The sequence below is a fragment of the Notechis scutatus genome, chromosome 12 (assembly GCF_049901735.1).
Source record: "Notechis scutatus isolate UNSWTSFEM ecotype Mainland chromosome 12, rNotScu1.2, whole genome shotgun sequence".
Lineage (NCBI taxonomy): Eukaryota > Metazoa > Chordata > Lepidosauria > Squamata > Elapidae > Notechis > Notechis scutatus.
The window spans coordinates 1,554,428-1,574,371 of NC_142020.1; the positions used below are offsets into that span (position 1 = coordinate 1,554,428).

The 19,944-nt window shown below is 46.0% G+C and overlaps 1 protein-coding gene across 1 annotated transcript in view; it reads left to right on the forward strand.

The window, feature by feature from the left end:
• The first annotated feature begins 6,190 nt into the window (after nt 1–6,190).
• Nucleotides 6,191–19,944, forward strand: part of TEX47 (testis expressed 47) — a 33,837-nt gene continuing 20,083 nt past the window's right edge. The window contains exon 1 of the mRNA XM_087973100.1: nt 6,191–6,238. The gene's annotated coding sequence lies outside the window, so the exon portion shown is untranslated. The remainder of the gene's footprint in view (nt 6,239–19,944) is intronic.

Here is a 19,944-nt window from a genome sequence, read left to right on the forward strand (position 1 = left end):
GAAAGCCTTTTCTGCTGGTGCCCAAGATCGATTGTCTGTCTGTCTGTCTGTCTGTCTGTCTGTCTGTCTGTCTATCTATCTATCTATCTATCTATCTATCTATCTATCTATCTATCTATCTACCTATCTACCTATCTATCTATCTATCTATCTATCTATCTATCTATCTATCTATCTATCTATCTATCTATCTATCTATCTACAGTATCTCTCTCTGTGTCTCTGTCTCCGTCTCTGGTCAAACTGGATTTCTTTCAGGGCCGAATCAGCATTATAGTTCTCCTCCGCAGGCTGGTGGGTGGGGAGGGAGGGGAGGGGAGTGTGTGTGTGTGGGGAGGGGGGGGACAGGATGGATGCCTCCTGCAGAACCCTACTGGTCAAAATGGGGAGCAGCATGGCTGCGCCCACCCCCGCGCCTCATTTTCAGCCTCCATGATCTCCTGCAGCACTCTCTCTCCTGAAAATGGCCTCCACGTGGCCTATTTTTGGAGGCTGGGGAGACCCAAAACGAGCCATGCAGGGGCCCCTGCGCGGCCTGTTTTTGGCCAGCAGAGGCACTGCGGGCCGGTCCTTTGACATTTCCAGGATGGCCCCACGGGCCACATTTAAGCACCCCACGGGCCAGATCTGGCCCCGGGGGCCTTGAGTTTGACACCCCTATCTCTCATCTATTTCTATATTTATCTCTCCCTCTCCCTCCTCTCTCTCTCTCTCTCTCCTATCTAAAGTTAGTGCTCTGGCTGATTCACAGAGTTGATCTGGTTCCTTGCACCTGATGCCATGCCAAGAACATTACCATTACAAGGGTTGAGGTCTTGAGCAACTCAAACAGATGAAGCCCCCTCCCTATTTTTCTTTCTGACTCACAGCTTCAGGGCCTTGCCGTTCAACTCTATCTATCTCACACCAAATGAGAAAAAAAATGCTATTGAACAACATTGTATAGTAAACAATATTTTTAAAGAATTGTAATATTTAAATGGTATATTATTATAATGCCATATATTGTAGAACATTGGTTTTTATATTCTTTTGACAAATACTACTGTATTTATTTTGGGAATTCTCTATTTTATTATTGTTTATTTACTGTATTGTATTTTGATTCCACTTTTCATTGTATAGTTACAAAATAATTCATTTCCTACTGAAAATAAATGCTATTGGTAGCATTGAGTGGGCCCTGTTCTGGGTTCTTCTGGTCTAGCAGGATTGTCTGCCTTCTGTTTGTTTGGATCTCCGGGACAAGAAGTCCTGTGGTTTTCAATCTTGGTTCTAGAGCTGCAAAAAATTCTGACTGATTAGCCTTATCTATGTTATTATTGAGGATTTTCTGAGCATATTGTGGTCTGCAGTAGCTAGTGGCAAGTTGGACATGTTGACTGCCATTTGGTTTCATTTGTCTCTTTGTTTCTGGAGTTTAGCTGGAGTAATTTGGTTTGGAATTTTGTTTCCCTTTTTTGTCTTAGAGATGTTTTCTTAAGGGAGGTTGTCAGCATTTTTGTGTTTATTGGGGTCATAGTTCGTTCCAGTTGCTCCTTGAGGTTGTCCATGGTGCATCACGTAAAACACAAACCAATTAAGTAAGAAGAAAAACCAGAAATCATCTCCAACATGTGAAGTAACACCCACTATGTAGGACAGACCAGCTGAGGTCATCCATGAACACCAACTAGCAACCAGAAGACACAATGAAAACTCCTTAATGTTTTAAAACACACGGACAGACACAACCATAGTTTCAGTTGGGAAACTGTGACCATCCTAGATCAAACCAAACCCCAAAATGCTAGGGAATTTCTGGAATTCAGACAAACCAGCCATGAATGACACATACAGATAAACTACATTTACATACCATTCACAAGAGACAATTAAAAAAAGGCTAAGGAAAGAAAAAGACCGGAACACATCCTCTCCAGCAGCCCACACCCAGAGAAGCAGGGATTAATGCCAAATAATCAAGTAGAAAATAATACCCTAAGCAAGGTACTACCAAGCGGAAGACCATGCCCCCAACACTAGAGTCCTCTCCTATGACCATCACTGAAACCAGAATTTCCACTGTTATTAAGCAAGGCAATTGTTAGGTAGTCACCATTTTATTACCTTTTTTGCCATGTTTGGTAAGTGAATCACCTGTACAGTTAAGCAAATTTGGCTTCCGCCACTGACACTGCTTATCAAAAGGGGACAGGGAAACCCACAGACGACAACCCTATGACACGGGGACACTGCAACCGTCACAAGGAGATGCCGTTTGCCAAACAGCCAAATTTTGATCACATGACCATGGGGATGCTGCACCGGTTGTGAGTGAGAAGACAAGTTGTTAGTCACTTTCCAGTGGCTTTGTAAATTCAAATAGTCGCTAAAGGAATGGCTGTAAGTCGAGAACTACCTGTATTGCATATAAATAGGGAGCAAAGTCCCATCCGCTGGCACTGACAACGTTAAAGATCAACGATGTCAGGTAATGAAACATCTGCAGGCGAAGAACTGAGGTCAGAGTGCACCAAGGACGCCACATTTCAATCCTGGGTTATGGAGATTCTGTTCTGTGGGTCTTATCCTGCAAATACAGAAATGAAGAAATTGTGTTTTTCACAGTGTTTCCTATGTGGAAAGATGATGATGTTCTATCTTTTTTTTTAAACAACAGTAATAATTAAATATTGATTTAATTTAATTCTTGGTACTTTATGTTTTCCTGTATTTAATTTACCTGCTAAGGATACACAATAGAGCTTGGAATCTCTTTACTCACTGATTCTCAAAGAACCATTTCTCTGGCACCTGGCCACTGCCTGACACTTGGCAAAAGATTGGGATTGGGAGGAGGATGACTGCCTTTCTGTGGAAAATGAGGCTCCATTAGGAGGTGGGGGGTGGGTGGCGGGAGAAACAATATAGTATAATACCGTATTAAGAGCAATTTTAAAGGAGACTTGGATTTGGTTGCTAAGAATTGCCTCTTGACAGCAAACAGTTATTGCTATATTTGATCAGCTTTTGGAAGCAAATAAATAAAAAGATTGAAGAATTAAGGCCTCTAAGGAGAAACTATATCTCTAATAATAAGGAAGTAAATAGCAAGGCCCTTGCTCCAAAATTTATTTTTAATTCATGGACAGCTCATATGGATTGGAGGCTACAAGATGGAGAAGACACAGAGGAAAGGCTAGTTCTACAGAGACATAGATTCTACTCAAAGTTGCTGATGTAGGGCCAGGTGGAGTAACAGAAGAGTAATACTGAACACTCTTTCCCAACTTTTGCACTGCAGGGTATATTCTAATTGTGATGTCTCCCGTGGGTGACTCCTCAGATTCCTCCTCAGAGGTCAGCTCAAGGGAAGATGAGCCCATTCCTGGCACGTCAGGAACTGAGATGATTAATGGCTCTAAATGGCTGGCTGAAAGAGAATTAGGGGAGGCTTCATCTGGGGAAAGCTTGCAGTGGCAGCCAGCCAGTGAAGAGGAGGCGGAACTACCTTCTGCACTGATCCAAAAACACACAGGACAGAGGAAAAGGCAGGAGCAACGGAGGTCAGCCAGATTACTCAGGAGGAGAAGGCCCCACCCATCTTGATGGGTTGCATCAGAAAGCTGGCTATCACAGCAGGCAGAGGGAGGTGTTGCTGGGATCAATGTTGCTTTTCTAGCTGTTTGTTTGCTTGTCGTGCTTTCTGCTGCACCGTGTTTGGAGTTGTGCCTCGGAGACTCTGAACTTTTCTTGCCAAGTGAGCTCTCATGTGTGTATTTAAGTTTTGCCTGGTGGATTTAAGTCTGTTTGGTGGAGTTATTTGTTTGAGCAACTTTCAATTGCTTTACTGAGTATAGGGCCATTGCTTTGTGGACTAATCTTGGCCTGCTTGTGGCTGGACTTACTTGAGATAGTTCTGAGTTTTGGTGAAGGGAATTGCTGGGGACCATTAATAAACTCACTAAACTACAGTTACGTGTGTATGTGTGTGTGTGAGAGAGAGAGTGGGGCAGCACACTAATGAACTAGCAGATTTCTTGGCTCCCCAGCAGACATGGTTGTAAAAGAATATTGTTAATCTTTGGGCAGATGGTTCTCCCTTCTATGTTATTCAGGCTTGAAACCTTTCTAAGAACATACTGTGTTTGGCCAATACGGGTGTTATACTACCCAAATCCAGCCTCTTCTAAAGTCTAGGCAGAGAGCCAGGACAGCGAGGAAGGCTGACTCCAACCTTGGAAATTCTAAAACATTAATGGCCAAAGAAAGAATCCCTCTGTTAACAAGGATAGAACAAGATAGGGATAGTAAAAAAGAGAACTCAGATCTACTTAACAGATAGTCACAATTTATGGATGACAAGGAAGAATTAACCCACCATTTGCCACCCTTCGCCCAGGAGATCAACAGCTGATTTTAAAAAAATCAGAATAATTAATTTAATATTGAAATTGGTAACTGGTTCAACAGAAAGTCTGAACGCTCTGTTCCTCTCTAGCTGCACTTCTGTGAAATTGTTATCAGGCTCAATTTCTGAAAGCCCCAAATCCCCAGCAAATAAAAAGAGAAGGCGTGTCAGCCCAAAGCAAAAATGTAAAGGAAAAGGATATGCAGCACAATATAACAGTAGAAGTCCAAATTAACCATCCATTATGACAACTAGATAATGAGAAGGATGTTGGAGTCCTTCTTCATTAGAAGAAATGTCACTCAAATCAAAATCAGGGGAATCAAAATAAAGAAGAGCAACAATTACAACATGAGGAGGAACACCGAACTTTACAATAATTGTGTTCACACAGGAAGTATAGTGAAAATTGATCCAGCTCAAAAAACAAGTTGACATTCGGTCCCTTTATTCCCTAGACAACGAACCCAGTCAGAATATCTTGCTTTCAGGAGTCCTATACAAATTGTGACTTGGAACATAGCTGGCTGGAAAGAAATGGCTGATAGTGAGTTTCTTATCTAAATTTGATTCAATAGCCATTCAGGAAACCTGGCTAACTGAAGAGGATGAATTAGTACAACTCCTGGGCTTTCAGGAAAGAATCAAATTATTGTATTTTACTCCAATTTCATTTTGTTTATTAGTAATGTGTGTTTGGAACTCTGTATTTTTATATAGTCCATGGGCTAATCACTAAACTAAACTAAAACTAATCATGTCATTATTTATTTTACAAAAATAAATCCAAAATGGAGAAGGATACACAACAACTTGGATAATATACCTAATGTGGATGCCCTGCCAATTAGTTTCTCAAAAAACAACTACCACTGGGAGGTGATGCCAAGGGTCCTGCGCTAGGCGGTTGGCAGAAAAAGCCAACGTTTCCCTAACCAGTCTGCTACCCATCAGGACAGTAAGCTGTCACTTTCCTGCAAAAAACCATTTCAAGTCATTCATGGGTCTGTTTGCACTGTCCACTGTTCAGCAGGAAGACTTGTATCCTCTGGTGTGGTCAGATGGTGCAGCTTGTTTGACTCGGGTATGGTGGATCCAAGTCTTGATTCCCACTATCTAGGAAGAATTGTAGGTTGTTAACAACATGGTAGGGTTCTCTCCACTTAGGTTGCGAGGGATCATCCTTTGGACTTCCCCCAAACCCAATCCTCAGCTTCAGGAGGATGAACAGGCTGGTCCAATCCACTAGGCTGGTTGAGCTGTAAGTAGGCAGAGAGGACAGAGAAGCAGACAACTGGGCCACATAGTTTTTGACAATCCCCTCACCCTTTTTATGAATCTAAGTGTAGTGGGGGGGTAGTGGGGAGAGCAGCGTCCATCAGCGCTATCAGCTAGGGGGGGAATCCCGGGACTCCAGCTGGGCAGAGGTGAGGGCAGCACTGATGGGGGTGATCAGCTGGGCGGCAGAGGAAGTCCTGGAGCTCCACCTGAGTTGCGCTGATTGCACAGTTGTCCCGATCACATGGTCAACTGGGCAATGGAGTGAGTCCCAGAGCTCCTGCTGAGTGGCATGGCTGACCTGGGGTCCCAATCGAGTGCATGGCACCCCACAGAGACCGACTGGAAATTAGGGGGGAAGGGGCAGCCCAGGAGGACGGGGATGACAAAGTATGGTTAGGAGGAGAATCAAGAAAGGAAGAAGGAGAGATGGAGACAGAGCGAGATAGAGCGAAGAAAGGGAGGAGCAGTGTGAGGGGAAAGAGACAGTGGAGATGGGGAGAAGCAAATGGAGGAGGAGGAGGAGGAGGAGGAGGAGGAGGAAGTGAGGAGAAAAGGGAGAGAAAGGTAAGCATTTTCCAGCATACCCTGTCACCACCCCACCTGGTCCCTGCTTAGTGGGGCTGCATGGGAGGCAGTAGGGGCCAGCAGGGGCCAGGAGAGTGAGAGAGTGAGAGAGAGAGTGAGAGTGCAAAGCCGATCCAAGGAGAGAGAGGAAGGGAAAGAGTGAAGCTAACCCAGCGAGGGAGCCGTGAGAGAGCCAGCCAGTGACCAGAGCCAGACACACCAGGAGGACTGCGGAGGTGAACTGAGCCTGGCGAGTAGAGGCGACTGGGTGAACGATCAGAATAAGAGATCCCGAGATGCTAGATCAGTGACTGTGAACCAAAAGACCCCAAGTTATTTGGGAGAAAGGGACAGAGGGAGTTGGACTCTTGTGGCCCTTTTGGGGGTAGTGCCACACAAGAATTGAAAGGTATAAGAATAAGGCCAACCATATAACATTTGAAATGGGCTGACTTGGGGGCGATAAGGAGAATGCAACTTCCAGGTGATGTTCAAATTGGAGGCTCGCTACATCTCGAACAATTTTGGAAATGAAAATGGGGCGTTGGTTCTTACCTGATACGCCCCTTCTAGGCGAGCCGCGAGGAGCATCCAGACTGTGGGATGTGCTTCTGAGTCCTCTTCTTTCAGGCTGAGCTTTAGACGAGGAAACGCTCCGCCCCTCCCACGTGGCATCGCGCAGCGTCTCCCCAGTTTTTTGCGATAACGAGAAGAGAAGTTATTGATCCTTTCTAATCTACTATTGGCTCCTTGGCTGAAACAAGAGTCCCCACCAGACGGAGATACTAGGGTGGGGCTGGATGCTCCTCGCGGCTCGCCTAGAAGGGGCGATCAGGTAAGAACCAACGCCCCATTCTCCCTCGAGCCGCTGGAGCATCCAGACTGTGGGACATACCAAAGCTTGGCTGTCCTATGGGTGGGACTCCGTCTGGCCCGAAGGCCCCTCCGGATCACTGACAACCCTCTGTAAGACCCGCCGGCCAAAGGAGGCCTCCGCTGAGGCATACGTATCTATCTTGTAATGCCTGATAAACGGGGACGGAGAGGCCCAGGTGGCTGCCCTACAAATGTCAGCGATGGGGGCTTGTGTGGCCCAGGCCGCCGAAGTGGCTGCACTCCTGGTGGAATGGGCAGTTATTCCACCAGGTGCAGGCAGAGAATGGGAAAGGTAACACCTGGCAATGGTCGCCCTGATCCAGCGGCTGATAGTGGAAGGAGAAACCTTGAGCCCTAGCGTCTTGGGTTGAAAGGATAGGAAAAGAGATTCCGACCTTCGTAAGGATTGAGTGCGCTTAATATATATACGCAAGGCCCTTCTAACGTCTAGGGTGTGCCAGAGAACCTCCCTGTTCCCGGAGGGTCTAGGGCAAAAATTTGGTAGAACCAGTTCCTGAGATCTATGGAAGGGCGAGTTAACCTTGGGTAGGAAAGTGGGGTCAGGACGACCCGGTCTGCATGGAACACGCATAGATCGCTCCTGACTGACAGAGCTGCTAATTCCGACACTCGGACGAGCAGAAGTGATGGCTACTAGAAAAACTACCTTAAAGGTGAGGAACTGAAGAGATGAATCCCTCAAAGGCTCAAACGGAGGACGTGTAAGAGAAACTAGGACCTTGTTGAGGTCCCATGTGGGAAACCTGTGAACAGTGGGAGGGCACAGGTTGGTGGCACCCCTAAGGAAGGATCTAACCCGGGGGTGATGGGAAAGGGAGCCGTAGTTATCACAGGAGACCACTGTAGAGAGGGCAGAGACTTGCCGTCTCAGGGTGTTAGGTGCAAGCCCCTTGCGAAGGCCTTCCTGAAGAAATTCCAGGATCTGAGCCACGGAGGGAGAGAGGGTCAACCTGGGACCCACTACACCACTTGCAGAACCCCTTCCAAGTGGCATCATAAATTCGTGTAGTGGAGGGTCGCCTGGCGGCCAAAATAGTGTCGATGACTTGGCTTGAGAGGTTCTCGCTGGTCAGACGGATCCGCTCAACTTCCAGACGGCTAACTGGAGCCATTGAGGCTCCGGATGTAGAAGGGGCCCCTGAGAGAGGGAGACCCTGTCCGGGGGGATCCGCCATGGGGGCGCTACCGATAAGTTGCGGAGGTCCGCAAACCACGGTCGCCTGGGCCAATAGGGAGCCACCAGGAGAAGGTCTGCCCTCTCCTGAATGAGTTTCTGAATGACTCTGGGCACTAGCGGGAGCGGAGGGAAGGCATATAGGAGCCCTGGGGGCCATGGGCAGCGCAGAGCATTGTGGTTCTCCCGACCCGTGAGACGGATACCGGGAGAAAAACCGTGGAAGTTGTGTGTTGGATGGGGAAGCGAATAGATCCACCAGCGGTAGGCCGAATATCCTGGACGCTTCCTCGAATAGGGATGGATGGAGTCGCCATTCTGCTTGGTCCACCGTGGCCCTGCTCAGCCAGTCCGCCTGGGTGTTGTCTATTCCGGAGATGTGTTCGACTTTTAGTGATAGGAGGTTGGCCTCTGCCCAGCGGCAAAGGCGCTCGGCTTCCTTCATCAGCTGAATGGACTGGGTGCCCCCTTGCCTGTTGATATGGGCCTTGGCCGTGACGTTGTCTGTGAGAACGAGAACGTGACGACTGCGGATCTGGGGGAAGCTGCGCAGAGCCAGATGGACGGCATGGAGCTCTAGCCAGTTGATGCTGCATCTTTGTTCGGTCGGCGACCATTTGCCTTGTGCCCAGAGTGAGTTGAGATGAGCGCCCCAACTGGATAGACTTGCATCCGTAGTGACGGTGAGTCTTTGAGGCTCCGCGAAGAGGTGGCCTCTGTTGATGGCGGGATTGGTCCACCAGAGGAGAGACATGAGGACCTTTGGAGGGACCTTGACTCTGACCTTCGAGTTGCTTCTTCCGGATCTTTGGAACGGGAGCGGGAACCACTGGAGGGACCTGCTGTGTAAGCGGGCCCAGGGAATAATAGAGATGCATGACACCATTTTGCCCAACAATCTAGAGAGGTCAAGCAAGGCCACCCTCCTAGAACGTCTAATCTGTTTGACCAGGGTTTGAATGCTAAGGAACCTCTCTGGGGAGAGGAAAACTCTCTCTGAGACCGAATCAATTATGGCACCCAAGTGGTTGATTCGGGTGGAAGGGGTAAGTTGGCTCTTTTGCCAATTGACTAGAAACCCGTGTGCCTGTAGGGCTGAGAGGGTGACCCTGGTATCCCTGACTGCCTGGGACTTGGACGGGGATAGAATAAGGATATCGTCCAAGTAGCAGTGGAGGCGGACGGGAATGCTCCTGAGGTGGGCCGCCAGGGCCGCCAGGACCTTGGTGAAGGACCTGGGGGCCGAGGCCAGCCCAAAGGGTAGGGCCACGTATTGATAGTGAAGGCCATTGTAACAGAACCTAAGGAATTTGTGATGAGAGGGCCTGATTGGAATATGGAGGTATGCCTCAGAGAGATCTATGGAGGACAGCCAGTCTCCCCGCCTGGTGCCTAGGAGAATGGATTGCAAGGTGTGCATTTTGAATTTGCACTGGATAAGGTGACGGTTGAGCCGTTTCAGGTCTAGGATGGCTCTCCAGCCCCCAGAATGTTTGGGCACCACAAAGAGATGGGAGTAAAATCCCTTTCCTCTCTGAGCCGGAGGGACAGGTTGAATGGCCTGGATATCAAGCAGGTGATGGATGGCTGCATCCATTAGAGCACGTTTGGTGGGATCCCCTGAGGAGGGGGATGGGAAAAACGATCAGGGGAGTGGATTTGAACTCGAGGGCGAGACCAAACCTTATTGTGTCCCTAACCCATGCATCGGAAGTGGATTTATCCCATTGGGCGGCGAAGTGGCTGAGGCGGCCACCAATGGGGGGGAGGAAGAGGCTCTACCTTCTGCGGTAGGGCCTTCCTCCCGGTCCCCGAAAGGGTCTCTTATAACCACCCCGCGCCTAGTTCTGTCGCCCGAGTCCGTGCGATCCTGGGATCGGAAGGAAGGGGTCGGGGAATCTGGGCGGGAAGGGGGTTGGTAGAAAGGGCGGGAAAGCTCCTCCGGAAGGGCTGGGAGCCCCTGGTCTCCGATCTTCGAAAAAGGGAAGGCAAGTACTTCCTCTTACTGCGACCCTCGACCAGCAGGGGTTCGAGGGCCGGGCCAAACAGTTTGTCTCCTGAAATAGGGGCAGTGGCCAGCTTGACCTTATTCTTTACGTCCGCCTGCCAGTGTTTGAGCCATAGCAGGCGACGAGCCGTGACGTGGGACGTGATGGCCCTGGAAGAGAATTTCACCGACTGGTAAGTGGCGTCAGCCGAGAACTCGGCTGCAGCCACTAGCTTCGCAATGTCCTGGTGCGCCCTCAGGTTGGAAGCGGGACGTGTTCCCTGAGCTGGCGTAGCCAGCGGATAGAGGACCTAGTGAAAAAGAGGCGGCGGTAGCTGACTTAATGGCCCAGGCGTCGGATAGGTGTGCCCTGCGTAGGCCAGCTCCACCCGCTTGTCCTCAGGTTTCAAGGCCTCTAGGGCCTCACTAGGTGTGGAGGAGGAAGCTAGACCCACAATGGGGTCATCGACCTCTGGAATGTTCAGGAGGCTGGACAGTGCCGAATCGAGATTAAAGAATCTCTTGTCTTGGCTAGAGGGTGTGGGAGGGGTCCCTGTAGAGGATAGTTGCTTTGCTACCAGATCCACGAATATGGTGGGGATGGGATGACCTCCGCTTCAACCACTGGTTGGGTGAAAATGGAGTCTTCTGGGCCCTCTGGGATGGGGGAGGTCAGCAGGGGCCTGGGAAAGAAGGCCCGAGACATTCTTGGCCTTAAGGAGGAGGGACTTGAACATGTGCGGTTTGAAGAGCCCCCAAAGGTGGGTTGGTCAGGAGAAGTGCCCTCGTCCTCGGACATCTCCCCTCCATGATGTCAGTCTCTAGGGAGGTTCACTGTAGCGGGAGGATCCCATCTGGGAACCCTCATCCTCCTCCCCGAAGTCCCCAAAGTCCCCTTCCTCCTCAACCTGGGCCCCAACCGGAGGAGGGCTGTCCCTCTGAGAGAGTACCTGATCAACCGGGGGACCGGTTGTGGAAGGGATCTGATAGACAAGGAGTCGTGCTCGGAGACTCGAGGAGAGAAGCCTGATCTGGACATGTGCTGTAGTTCCTCTATAACACTCTGGCGGATGGCTGATTCCATCCAAGCCCTGATGTGAGGTGGAACCTCAGATGTAGAAGGTTCATCCTGGCGCAGACCAGCAGCCGTGGGTGTAAAGGTGGCTTCAGGTGTCAGACTAATCGTAGGACCGGGGGTCGGCAGACCCTGGGCGAACTGCGCCTAGGTAGGGAAGAAAGGCCTGGGGGGAGGTTGAATAGAGGTAGGGGGTGGAGGAGGAGGTAGAGACGGCTCCGAGCGGGACTCCCTTGAACGCCTGTCGAACTCTTTTTCTAACGCCTTGTGGCGCCTTAAGGCGTCACGTTGAGAGGCCTTGGAAGGTTCCTTGTCCTTTCTAGAGCCCTTAGGTTCCTTGTCCTGCCTGCGCAAGTAGTGGGACTTTGCCTTAGCCTTCAATGAAGGACGTTTAGAGGAATTGTCGTCTGCCATATTGAATAATAGATATTAATAAGGGCGGTTGGCTCGCCCAGATCAGGCCTGGATAAGGCCGGGTGAGGATGAGGCTGGCCCGCTCCCCTTTTGGAATTTTACTTGTACAGAGATAACAGAAAAATATATATATTTAGATATGTAATCCTGTTTTTGTCCTTTTTTAAGTTATTTTTATTTTCTTTATATCAGCTGAATATCCAGGTACTCCGATATATTTAATATCTAAGAGAAAAAATTTCTGTACCAAAAATTATTTCTTTTTTTGTTATTATTCCTTTTGTATTTGAATCAAATATATATTCTATTATAGTTATTATTATTTTTTTGAATGTATATCTCTCAGTACCGGCCGAATCAGTCGAATAACGCCTGAGGCCTAGAGTTGAAGAGGAGGCCTCTGGCAGCCAGCCTCCAGACAATAGAAGAAAAACCGGAGGGGGGGGGCTGCAACTTCGCCCCGAAAGGGCTGCGGGAGGCCAACAAGCACTAACCAAGACTAGCCAGGCAGTTCAAAATGGGCAGCTAGGCTTTAACCCTAGGCCTGGAGTTCCAATTCACCGCAGCTGAATATTAGAGAAAAAATTTTTTTGGCGCCCGACCACGAGGCGGAGCCAAAATGGCGGCCGCGAGCTGAACTGCCGGGACACCTTCGGGACGGAAAGGAAAGGAGGGCTTGGCCGGTCAGCTCGGCGCGCCTAGAGCCCTAGGGGCGATAGCCCTCCCGGTCGGCGTTTAGGGTGGGGGGAATCCAGCGAAGGAGCGCGTGCCACGGGCAACGCGAAGGCAGCGACGAGATCTGATAAGGGGGGGGCGCGTCGCGCTAAAAGCGCTGTGAGCCCGCAACTTCGCCCCGAGGACAGGAAAAAATTTTCCTTGAGTCCGGACCCTTTGCGCAGGAGGAGGAAGGAAGGCAAACCTTATTGGGACGGAGAAATGGAGGATTCAGTGAAAACAGCCAAGGAGCTCTTTGAAACGCAGCCTGATTCTTCGAGGCTGAGCAAAAGACTGGGGAGACGCTGCGCGATGCCACGTGGGAGGGGCGGAGCGTTTCCTCGTCTAAAGCTCAGCCTGAAAGAAGAGGACTCAGAAGCACATCCCACAGTCTGGATGCTCCGAGCGGCTCGAGGGAGAATCAGACCACAGTCTGAGGAGGATTACACCGCCCACAAGGCATTCCAACCTATGTATAATTTTTTTCCCCATAAAGCCTGTCCTATTTCCCTAGCATTATTAGTTGGGGAAGGCCTCAATCCAGTTAGAAAAAGGTTTCAGTAAACAGAGTCCCGTGTTTCTCAGTAGCTCAGTGACATCAACTTCTCAAAAATGCCCCGGTGCAATTATAAATACAATCTAGGTATGACTTAGACTTTAAAAAATAAGGCTTTCATAAAGGACAAATACCTTTTGACCAAATACTACTGAACTGATGAAAAATTAATTAGGAAGGTATATAACTTCTTACTGAATTTGAAAATGGATAATGAACAAATAAAAGATACAATGGTACAATGGGATTTTTTTTTTGGCTAAAACATAGAATTAGAGTGCAGTAATAAATTAGCTTGTATAGTTTCGGTACATACCAGGCCTCAAGGCCTTAAGGCCTCACGTAGGCTGAAAGCGTACCAGGAACAGACATCAATCACCTTTCACACTGACCATGCACTGTAATTGGATGTAACTATGTGTCCACTAATATTTCTGCTCATGTAACATAATGATTGGATAGAATTCACCACTTATGACGGAGCACTATGTGTTTTTAATAAAAGAACTTCCCGAACTTGTGATCGGGGCAGCTCATCCAAGATAAAACCTGCGTTGGTGTCTTTCTTGATGCATTCGACCACCCAGTGGGCAGCCTTCCAAATGCGGAGCAAAGCCGCATTAGAGAAATGGCAAAACCTATGGGAAAGAAACTATAAATTAACAATGGCAACCTCTTATAAAGAAAATGTGTATAAAATGTTTTATAAATGGCATTTACCACCGGCTAGGTTAGTTAAAACATTTAAAAATATGTCTAGCAAATATTGGAAATGTAATTTAAAAATGGGCACATTTTATCATATGTGGTGGACCTGTGCAAAAGCAAAACAATTTTGGGCAAAGATACATAGGTGGCTAAAAAAGATGATAGGGAAGCATGAAGATTTTAAACCTGAATTGTTTTTATTAGGTATACTACCAGAAAAAAAATGATAAGAAAAGTATGTACTTAGTATTACATGTCTTAACAGCAGCAAGGATTATATTCGCACAATGGAAAAATGAAGATATACTGTGAGTTGAAGAGATAGTCAAGAAGATACTAGATTGTGCAGAAATGGATAGATTGACATTGAAAATTAAACAGAAAGAAGATGTAGAATACTATCAAACATGGAATCTATTTTACCAAATGGTTGGAAAAAAGGAGTGGAGATTAAGAATATAAATTTGTATTGTTAAGCAAATTAAATACCCAGACAACACAATGTTTATTGAGCACTAAGAAATGTATTTAATAGAAAATCAATTTTTTAAAAAATGCCCTGGGGCTGCTCCCCATATCTGAATTCCACACAGGGTTTATTTGCCCCCTTTGGGGTCGGCACCTCACACATCCTCATGCTACCCCTGCAGCGTCCATACCATATATACTCCTGGGCATACAAACAACCACACTGTGTAAACACCCAAGAATTTCTCTTCCATGTGAGTCATAACGTGGAAATATTTAATCACATTTCTAACTACAGTTCCTGGGAGAAATGTAGAATGAAGTAAGCCTTATCAGCCACCAGATGTCAATGTAGCTCTCCTCAACTTTGCTCAGGCTTCTTCAGCTGAGTGTAAACTGGTCTATCAGGAAGTTCAAAGGAGGGCATTAAAGGCAGCTGTTTCTCTCCAAAGCCTGGCGTGCAACAGCCGTGGCTGTCCCATCTGCTCTCCTGTTTCCTTTGGCTAGTTGTGTGCCTTCCCTGGAATGGGCCCTAACATGTATTACAGCTACTTCAGCAGAAGCACCTCAACTGCTTTTACCAAGGCTAAAGTTTCTTCTGATGTTTGATCCTTGCACCCTTCACAGTTAGCAGTCCTCTTTCTTTCCACAGAGCTCCATGTGCCTGCAAAACTCTAAAAGCTTACTTGCTGTCTGTACAAGTGCTGGTTTTCTTATCCTGAGCCAAATGTTAGGCTTTCATGAGGGCAATCAGCTTGTACTTTTGAGTGGAAGTATTAAGGGGAAGAAGGTGGACCTCTTTAATATCCCACAAGGTGACTACTACATATCCAGCTCTTCCTCCACCTTGCAGAAAGTCAGCACCCACCCACCCCCATAGAGAATGAAATATTTGGGGGAATATTAAAAAGGCAGAATAGAATATTTCCCCTAAAGGAGAAATGGGAAAAAAATCTTAAGGGAGGCAGAAACCAGCACCAGTCTCCCTGTCCCAAGCAGAAGCTGAGGAAGCCAACTTTTAGAAATGCAGATTTGGTAATCCATTCAGAAAGACTGGGACAAACAGAAACTCCAGATAAGCAATTAGGTTGACAAGATTAACTCAGAAAACACCTAAGATTTACATTTCCCCTTCTACCTATAGAGCCAGCCATGACCCCATAGGAATCTGACAACAGCCATTAGAATATTAAAGGACATGTTCTTGCATAGGAACAGGAAGCTCAAATACAAAGCCCAAAGAAGGTATAAAACCCACCCTACTCCCAGCTCCGTTTTGTCAGCTGTCTCAGAATCACATGCTGTGGGTGGTTCTGTTCATCAATAAACCAACTTTCTTTTCAATCAGCCTCCACCCATTTCACACAAAACTGCTACCATCTATATAAAACTCCTCATTGGGTTTATCAATGGCTTGATCTTTCAGGTCAGGTTTGCTGGAGTAAACTTGATCAATTATTTACATGCAGCCATGTGTTACTTCCTGTTCCACTTGGGGTAAAGGAGTGGCAGGGTTTAACTTTGCACTCTCTATCAAATGGATTCTCCGTTTGGATTCTCCAAAGGGGGAGCCAACCTATTTCCAGTCAATCAGTGGGCTCCACTTCCAAAAGCTCCACCACTACATGTGGACCTTGGACCTTCGTCATTCATCCCAAAGTCAAGGAAACCAGTAGCAACTGCAGCCCATAGGCTGGCCGGCCATCCTAATGCCACCAGATCTATTTGCTTAGAGGAGTAAGCTACTTTCCATCCTGAGACTCAGGTTTTGGGGTCAGAATTCCAACTGCAACTTCCAACTACTCATGCACAAACAAGCAGAAGAGCTTAGTAAAATCGGTGAGTCTCAATGCAGGAGTGGTTGACATTCATTTCTCAATTCTGGTAAAGGTTTGATGGCATTCTTTACTCCAGGATAAACTGCTCATAGCGTCCTTCCTTTGTGGCTTCATAAAGCGGTTTCACAATGAGGCCATAATCTGGGATCCAAATGCAGAACCCAGACATTCCCCCAAATCCCCAAAGCTGTTTGAAGGTCCTGGGTTCAGCCACATGGCTGATTGCCTCTGTTCTCTCCCTGAGTAGCTGCCTTTGATTCTGTGAAACATAAAACCCAAGTATTTTACAGAAAGTTGGAACAACTGAGCCATTTCTTGGGACCCCTTATAGCTACACGGAGCTAGATAACTCAGCAAGCCAATGGGGGCCTCTTTCAGTTATCTTCAGCGGGCTCCCCAATGCCATCCACATTTTGAAGGACTGCAGGCACCATTGGGGTGCACCATTTCCCATATCACTTTTTAATGCAGTTCCAAAACTAGTAGGGCTATTGTGAAAGCTGTGGAGCAGCACCATCCAATACATTTACATTTTGGTCCTTGTATCAGCTCTTCCAATTCAAAGGCAAAACTCTTCTGACAACTTTCAGCTACCAGGATGCAAAAAAAGATCAAGTACTTTACAAATACTTGTCTTGAGAGGACCACATTGCAAGGAAGGTATTAGGGTTGGGGTTTTGGGTGATGGTACCCTTGTTAAACTCCCTGAGATCCTGCATAAATCTGAAGGAACCATCTTGACAGGTTAAATTGTTGTATTAAAAGGGAACTGACCTTCTTTTATATTGTGAAAACTTCTGGATGAAGAGTTGCAACCACCACCTCAGGTTTACAGGATGGAGGGTGGTATAGTTCTATCTTTCAGGGTGATTGAAGCTGGCTGGACATTCTTCACCCTGCCTGACATCCCAGTGGCCACTGCATCCATGATTTCTGCCATTATTTGGGTGTCCGTGGGAGTCAATGGTTGTTCAAAAAGAGGCAACATGGTTCTCCATGCCTCATGTTTGGGAATTTTCAACATGACTTCATTTCCTTCAAATGCTACCGTAGCTTGCAATTTGCTTGGGATGAGCCTTCCCAACAAAGGAATGGGGCACCCTGGCATGTATAGAAACTAGGGTGCGACTCTTTTCCTTTCTAATTTGCATTCCATTGGTTGGAGCTGAGGGATTTTGGGGGGAGTTACGATAGCGGCCCCAGTCAGAGGTTTAGCACTTGCGTCTATTAAAAAGGTTACACTGAGTCTCCCCAATTCATATCCACCAGGGACTTGGTGAATGGTAGAGGCAGCACCTCTTACAGCTCCAAGTCCCCTCAGTCTTTGTCGTGCCCATCTCCTTCCCCTCCACTCTCTCTGGGCGCTCCTTCTTCCAGTGTCCCTTCTTTTTGCAAATACATCGATTCTTATGCTGGCCAGTGGCATGAACCCCACCCACCTTTCTCTAACGTTAAGCCCTCCTCGCCCACCTCTTGCGCGAGACCCACTACCGCCCCCTACTGTCTTAATGCATCAGTAAGAAACATGGCACTCTGTCTCCACCTGTGTTCATCTGTCTTTTCTGACACTTTGTCTCTGTTAACAAAGACGTCATAGACCTTATATTAACTATCTATTAACTATATTAACTAGATGTTGGCATTGCAGCCGCTCCATCAGCTTTTTGCAGTTTCCTTTTAATATCATCACAGCTTTGACCAATAAAAAATCAAATTAACGGACTTCCGGTTTGTCGGCTTCGCTAGCAGCAGGAATTTGCGATCCTGCGCGATCCCTGCCGCGCTAGCCGCTTTGGTGCCTCCGATCCACGGATCTGGAGGCTAAGGCTGCCACGAAGAGGCAGCCGAAGATAAGGGGGAGCTGGTGAGGGGTTTGGGGTGTTGCAGACCCCTTCCCAGCTGGCAAAACCCTTTTCCCAAGACGGTCGAGCGGTGGTCTGTAATGGCCGCCTCAAAGAAGCCGGCAGCTGGGTAAGACTGAGCAGGAGGAAGAGAGGAGAAAGTTGTCAAGAGAAAGTTTCTTTGGCTGACCCAGGATTTTAAGAGGCGTTTAATCCTGAGAACTATGGTTTTCTGAACAACACTTTGTTTCCAGAGGAGGATTACAAGCGGCAAAATTGAGTGCTGAAAGGGAAAGTTCACTCTCCTTCCTTATGGAATCAACAAATGGCCATTGAGAAACCTGTTGTTTTTTTTTATAAAAGGTAAAAACTTGGCTTCTTGTTATAAGTGGGAAGGAAGAGGACAAATTATATATATAAAGATTTTGTTGGAGGAGATGCCTTGAAGATCTTGAGACCAGAAATTAATTGCAATAAGGCTTTAAAGTATAGATTGGAGGTTTTTTCCTTTCCCTTTGATACCTCCCCAGGAAGAGAAAGTGAGAACTTTGTGTATTGTTTGGACTGATTGACTCTCTCTGGAACTTTGGGGAATTGCTCTAACTTTTGAAACATTTTGGCTGTTTTAAGAAGAAGAATAAAGAATGGCTTTATCTGTTGATGAACTTAGAGAATATGAAGAAAGAAAGGACGCTGTGAAAGAAGCCTTCCTCTTTTTTAGAAATGGCGCTTGTTAATTATCAAATACAACAACAGATGGAGGAAATGGAAGGAGAAGAAGAAGAAGAAGACGCCATCTTCAATGAATCTAAAAATTTAGTTAAGAGAGAAAGGAGAAAGAAAGGAAGGAAAATGAAGGACTTAAGACTTAAAAAATACTTAAGAAAGGAAAAAATAAGATGCAAAACCAACTCAATGTTAATGCTACTGAGCAAAAGGAGAAAGGAATACAACAGAGAGGGGAAGCTAAAGGGGGAGGAAAAAAGGTTAGGTGGGATAAGAAAGGAAGGGAAAAGGGAGGGAAAAGCCACAAAGGTATAAAACAAGATGGGAAAAAAGGAATTTTGTTTAGGGATAAAGGGTAATGTATAATTTCTTTAAAAAAGAAGATTCTGCAAGGTACATAAGATGGTATTGTAGTATTTGTATTAGAAATAGAAAACTAGAATGTTATAAGAATAAAAGATTAAAATATTGAAATGTTTAGTAATGATAGATTTTAAAATTTAATAAAAGATTAAAAGGAATGTTTAAAATATTGAGTTTAATTAAAAAGTTTAATTTACTGTTGTTTTGATCTTATTATAAACTCATTATTGTAGCACTTGTTTTTTGAAATAGACAATTGGAATGTTATAAGATTTAAAATTTAGATTTATTATTTAATTATATTAATTATTATGGACTTATTATTTTCTCTCTTTAGAGGTTAGTAGGTTGAATGTACTAAGCAGAATCAGATTGGGTATTAGGTGTTATTTTAAATATTTTTAGGGGGAGGATAGAAAGGCATCATACCTTGATCAGTGATTTCAGGAGAAATTTTTTTTTTACTTGCTGTAGGGAATGAGATAAATGGATAATTTGGAAAGAATGGACAAAAAATATAAATATAATGATTTAAATTAAAATGAATCAAATAAAATAGAAATAAGAAGAGTGAAAAGCGGGAGAAGTTATATAGAAGATATAGAATGGTAAATAAGATAGGTAATGGTATATAAGATGAGCACGAATTTAATTGAAGTCCATACAAAGAGAGGTAATCTGGGGCCAAACTACTTTCTTAAAAGAAGTTTTATATTTTTGTGTTTTGTGTGTCTATGTTTTCTTTGAGAATTAATAAAACCTCGGAGGAATGTTGGATGAGAATAATGTTAAACAAGACAGAGAGGAATGAAGAGGATGATTATAAACTGGATAAATATAGAAAATTAATAATAATTAATGAAATTGAATACGAAAAGAGAAATAATGAGAAATTTGTTAAGAGATATCTATATGGTTATATTGAAATGGTGAAAAGCAGAATTA